The 6,030-nt window shown below is 35.2% G+C and overlaps 1 long non-coding RNA gene across 1 annotated transcript; it reads right to left on the bottom strand.

The window, feature by feature from the left end:
- Positions 1 to 1,768: 1,768 nt before the first annotated feature.
- On the bottom strand, positions 1,769 to 5,759 carry LOC111768701 (uncharacterized). The gene is made up of 2 exons (XR_002801177.2): positions 5,647 to 5,759; positions 1,769 to 1,929 (listed from the first exon to the last, which is right to left on the bottom strand). It is a non-coding gene; the product is annotated as an uncharacterized lncRNA (long non-coding RNA).
- Between the last annotated feature and the right edge of the window lie 271 nt (positions 5,760 to 6,030).

The following is a 6,030-nucleotide window of genomic DNA, read 5'->3' as shown; positions in this document are numbered from 1 at the left end:
ACAGGGAGAAGATGCCCGTCCACAAACCAAGAAGAGAGGCCTCAGAAGAAACCAACCTTGCTGACACCCTGACTTTGAACTTCTAGCCTCCAGAACAGTGAGCATAAACTTCTGCTTTTTGAGCCATCCAATCTATAGGACTTTTTTTATAGCAACTCTGGCAAGCTACTATGAAATATTAGTTGTTTCATCAATGAAATGGGGATGAAAAGAACTCATCTCATGGAGGATATAAACTAAAAATGGTATTTTCTTTTCTTATCTTTATTTCTCACCACTGAAAATAAATTTGCATTCTAGGTATGGATAAACAAAATGAGTTAATTACATGTTATATTTATGCTCACCAAATATGTTATGAGCCACTAACTGCTACTAAAAATGGTGAACAAATATTATTGTATATAATGAAACATAGTTCTCCTTTAGAAGATCTACTCTTTTATATTTTTACAACGACCATAAAAAGATATGCAAGCTTTGCTACACTGATTTATTTCCATAATGATATGGAACTGAATATAATTCAAGATTGAATTTCTGCCATCCTACATAAATATCTTTTAATATTAATTATAACTTAAATGTTAATGCAGCAACCTGAAAAAGTATTTTACAAAAGAGGAATATATATTCATGTGCTCACTTCTCCAGCACAAGTTTTTTATTTTTCTAGGTCCTACTATTTTTCTATTTGTTCACATTTTCATGTAATTTTACTTGACTGTTTATATACTCATACGTTTCATTATTGTTATTATTATTTGTCATTCAACGTAGTCTTTTCGTATGTAGTTAAATAGTTACCCAATTAAATAAATATACAATCCAGTGAACAAGCTGTATTTTATTTAACTATTTTATTATTGAATATTTATGTAAATTAATTGAGTAAATTCAATTAATTATTTTCAACTTTTTGAAGCCCTTGTAATGGAGTATTTTGTGAAATAAAGTTTTCTTATTGATTACATAATGCTGCATGTTTTCTGTGAAGCAATTTGCTAAACTAATACATAATATATTAATTCTTAGTAGCTCTGAAGCTGTAATTGATTTTAATTTCAGGTCATTTTTTAGTGTAAACAACATGTTATAGATAGAGCTTAGGATAATTAACTATTGACGGCATTAGCACTGTCTTTTCTAGAGTGCAGTTAGCAGAGCTTCCTTTGAATTTTTGATAGGCACAATTGTCTTAATCAAACACATCAGGAAACATACTGTTACAAATTCAAATTTTCTGTAGGGGTACATTAACCTGAATCTCAAATTACTAAGGTAAAAATCACTGCACAGAAAATAAATTAATTTTAAAAATTAGAAGTATATATTTAGCAGCTTTCTCCTGTACATACAAAGGGAAACTGTGGTGCTGAAACAGCAATAAATGTATATACTAAAGCGCATTAGTTTCTGATTATCTCTTTGAGGGCAATTTCTGTTCTTTAAGAAAGGTCCTATTATAATTATAAATTTCTTGGAAGTCACTGTGATTTTGATTCAACATTCAATCCCACCTGACAATTCACAGTTATGCATTAACGCTCAAAGCCTGTGTATTGTCCTCTGAGATATTAGCCTTGAAGGTTTATGGACACAAGTGCTTCCAATTGCATGGTTTGCTCACAATCTCTAACATGAATTTGTATACCGTTAACTCTTAATAACACAGGACACCGGGATTTCAGCAATTTCTCTTTCTATGTGTCTCCTATAACAGTTTGTCAAATGTGGAAATATAGAGAAATCAAAAATAACCTTTAAATCAATAGGCAAAGCAAACTTTATTCATCTTTTCTGTTTGATGCAGGGACTTACAGCTTTTGCTCTTGTATGCATTTAATGACATACCTGGTCCAGTCTCGAACCTTGAATTTATTCCTAATGTTCCCCATCATGAATGCTTCTGTTATTTTGAACAGTGATCTAAAGACACACACATGACATATATCAAATTATTAATTTAAATTAAGACATTTGCTAAACAAAAAAGTGTTTTTAGTTCAATGATGCAAAATGGTCACAGGACTAATGACACTATTCCAGTGACCTGAGCAATGGTAAATAGTAGCTCAGCCAACCTACTCCAATTAGACAGTGAATTATAGTTCAAAGAGGTGTCTAGAACCATATTATTGACAACTAGATTGCACAAAGGAACATTATGGTAGAAAGCGTAAAATTAACACAAAAAATGCTATTGACATTCTAACAAGAATACAAATAGAGACTCCTATACAATATATCTAAATATTGAAGATTATAAATAAATCCACAAACTGTTAAATAAAATATATTGTGCTAATGTACTATGACACATTTATCTTGTAAGGGGAAAAGTTTAAAACAAAGGACATATGTAAAGCTATGGTTCTTATATAAGTGAAAGTATGCAAAATATCAAAAATGACTGAATTTAATGATTATTGCAAACATCTGGGTGTTCTGTTAATGGGCAGGGAAGATTTGGATGAGGAAATTTTTTTGAAAATCAATTTTTGAAAATTTTTTATATGATGTTTTTAGGTTTTATTCCAGAAAATTTAAAAGTCATTAGAATCATGATTTTTACATAATTTACATTATATTGGCAGTAATGATTTAGAGACAATCTTCCATAGGTCTCTCACGTTTCTGCACATTTTGTAAGCAGAGATACTGATGGCCCTTTGTTTCAGACTACATTTTCAAGAATTCTGTATAGAGAATAACCTTGGAAGATAGAGTTGCTCACTAAAGTGAAGGACAGGATGCTTCCTCTCGTTGCTAATGATTTGGTTTGCCAAGTTTAGGGCTCTTTCCTTCTAATGCAACCCCCTGGCCCTCTTTGGGTCTCTCCATGGGAACTGGGGTTCGGGTAACCACCACAAAAATGCTGATACTCTGGCTACCACCGCTGCTATAAGTAATAAAATGCCTTTTGTCTGTAACCCAGAAATCGTCTAAGAAAGACTATGAGACTTTGGTTAGCTAACAAGTTAGTCCACATGTGGTGTAAAATCTCTGAGTCTTCAGAGGCAAGGGGCGATGATCTAAAGTACAGCATAATAACATGTAAAATATATTTTAAATTCTTAAATAATAAAGTATAAAATGGAAATACTTTAGGGTTCATTTTAAGTAATTATTATGTTGCTATAATCAAGATTTTTATATAATATATAATTATTGGCAATAATCTTCAAAAGTATTAAATAAAATGTACAATATGTATCTAGTACATAGCATATCAACCACATAAAGTAAATAAAAAAATTGAAATTAAAATTTTCTATTATTTCCCTATTTGAGCAAATATTATCTTGCCCAAAAATTTTAAAGTATCTGTTAAATTAAAAGTTTAAATACAAATTCTAATTGATAAAATTAAGTTCTAAATTCTGAATAACATTTTCTGAAAAAATTAAAGTTTAATAAATGTTTGTCTAAAATTTCTTTTTATAATTCTATGGCCTGATATCCATTTAATTTCCAATAGGAAAACTGTGTTAGATTTTATGCAATTTATGTTGAGAACACATGTATACAAATTGAAGCATAACATGTACTAACAAGTAAAATGTTCCTCTCTCCTTGAGGGACAGGGGACAAAAATAAACAGTATAGAGCCCCTCTGTACTGTCCTTAAGCATCAGGATTAATTGTCCAAGAATTTGGATGTTAAGACTGGGAGAAAGATGTGGATCTACTTCCCCTTTCTCCTAATTCGGCTCCTCTGACACTGTCTGGGCTTTTCTTTAGCCTAATCTATGAAATCTGACACTGGGTTTCCCGGGTTCAAAGCTTTTCATGCCCTTCAAAGAAGGAAAAACAGAAAAAAGGATGTCAATATATTTAAGTTCTAATGGAACCAAGGACGTACATTTGACTTTATCACATCTTCCTACTTAGTTTATAGTGGGAAAGCGCTCATATGGAAAAGTGGAGAGAAGTGACCAGTCTGTATTATGATCTTGGTTGTACTCAGCATAGTTTCACAACAGCTCTGACCTATTCAGTTGTCCTCTTTTCCTAACCAGTTTACTCAGCAAAATGCTTGATTTGATTATTAAATGTATGAAGACCAGCCCCTTTGCCTTAATTTGGGGCAACTCTAAAGGGCAATCTGAACTCCAAGTTTTTGGTAGAATGGACTAAGACCTTCATTATGACTGCATTGCACTCAATGCCTCCCTCTGATCAGACCTATTTCTCTCACTTCCTCACAGTAGTTGATCCCAAGAGGACTCTCCAATTAGTTCCCTGCAGGCAAAGACCAGTCTCAGAGTCTGTTCTCCAGACAGCTCTAACTAGGAGAGTTGGTACCTGACAAGGTCCAAAGAAACGGATTCAAAAGTGGGATTTTGGAGCTGATATCCTCTGGGAGCTGACAATTATTCCATCACTGGTGGTAGGTGTTGCAATGACCTTGGCATATTACATGGTGCAATTGTTAAACTTTTTTTCCTAGTGGTGAAGTTGGCTGGAATACCAATGAAAGAGAATGCACCGGTGGGTGGCTTTAGAGAGGTTCCAGAGCAGTAGCAACTGCAAACACAAAAAACACTGATGTACTGGAGAAAGACAGTAAAATGATGAGAGTGATTAATTGATTAAATGAGAGCCAGTTGTGAAAGTCAGGGGGCCTCTTTTGCAGTATATAAAAAGACTTCTTTCCTGCAACAGGAGGGCAGAAAAAGCTGATGATAAAACTTCATGTTTAATTTTAAGAATTGTAGAGCCCTAGAGAAGGTTGAATTCTCTAGCTATTCTCCTACATAAACGTAAGGCCCTGATTGCAAGAAGTGAGATCCTGAGACTTGGGATGGCAATGTTTGGGTCAATTCATTTGAAAAGGCTTGAAACCTCCTAACATATGAACCTGCTGAATCTGTAGCAGTGTGCCACTCCTGTCTGTTAGAGACTTGAAGAAGATGCAGAAGATAATGCTTTACAAGGCACCTACCCCACTGTTTACCCCTGATCTTGGCCACAAGACTTATAAGAAAAGTCAAATTACAACATAATCCAGCCAACGGTCTACTTTCACTGTCTTGTCTTAGTGCTATGTTATCTATTCTAACCTCTCTGAAAATATACTCCAAAGGGACTTGGACTCTCTGGACACTGCACAGAATATTATGGAAATTAAATTGTAGAAGCAAGAAGTGGCAAGTAAATTGGAGGACTTGGTAAGACAGATGTGCTCTAAATGATGGGAGATAAATCTATGAAGGCTTCAGAGTCTGAGACATAAGTAGTTTTTAGGAGCAGTCTGTAGTCATGGGCATACCAGTACATCTGCTCCAAAGCAAAGGACAAATTATTATATCTCACACCTTCCACCACTACGAAGGAAGCATAATGCCCGACAGGCTTCTTCTGGAGTCAGCATATTTCACATCTTAGAACATTTCTCCTCCCCTTCTGTGGGGTGGCACACAAAGATTGCTGGCTCTGAGTGTGGCTAAGAGAAGCAGGCCAAGGCAGCAGTGCAAGAGGCATTGCCAATTGGCCCAAACAACATGTAGTCCCTAAGGTGTTAGAGGCATCTTGGCAAATACAGTGTATGGAGTTTACAGCAAACTCCAGTAAGACAATCACAGTGTGAGCCTCTAGAGTTTTCAAGCAAAACTCTGCCATATGCAGTAGAGAATTACGTACCGCTTTACAAAGAGCTGCTGGCATTTCTCATGAGCCTTGGTAGAGGTGGCACACTTGAAATGGAACATCAGTGATCAGGCCACCAGAAATGCCCTTCAGTGGCTTCATTCTGTCAGATCCACAAATTCATAAGGTAGGGCCAGCCCACACAATCCTTCACAATTTGGAAGTGGTACATCTGGGATTAGACAAGAACAAACACAAAAAACACAAGTAAGCTGCATGAGTAGCTGGCCTTGACTCTAATGTCATCTACTGGTGTTGCACTGGCACTTTGTCAGCTCAGACCAACAGCGATACAAGGGAGTCCTTTTTGACTTGATGATAGAAGAGAAAAATGGCAGTCTTCTTCATGGTTAGTATATGAGTGCACTCTAAAAATGA

Source organism: Equus caballus, chromosome 17, assembly GCF_041296265.1.
Source record: "Equus caballus isolate H_3958 breed thoroughbred chromosome 17, TB-T2T, whole genome shotgun sequence".
In the NCBI taxonomy this organism is placed as follows: Eukaryota; Metazoa; Chordata; class Mammalia; order Perissodactyla; family Equidae; genus Equus; species Equus caballus.
The sequence above is the reverse complement of the archived record's forward strand: the minus strand, read 5'-3'. Positions and strand labels throughout refer to the sequence as shown.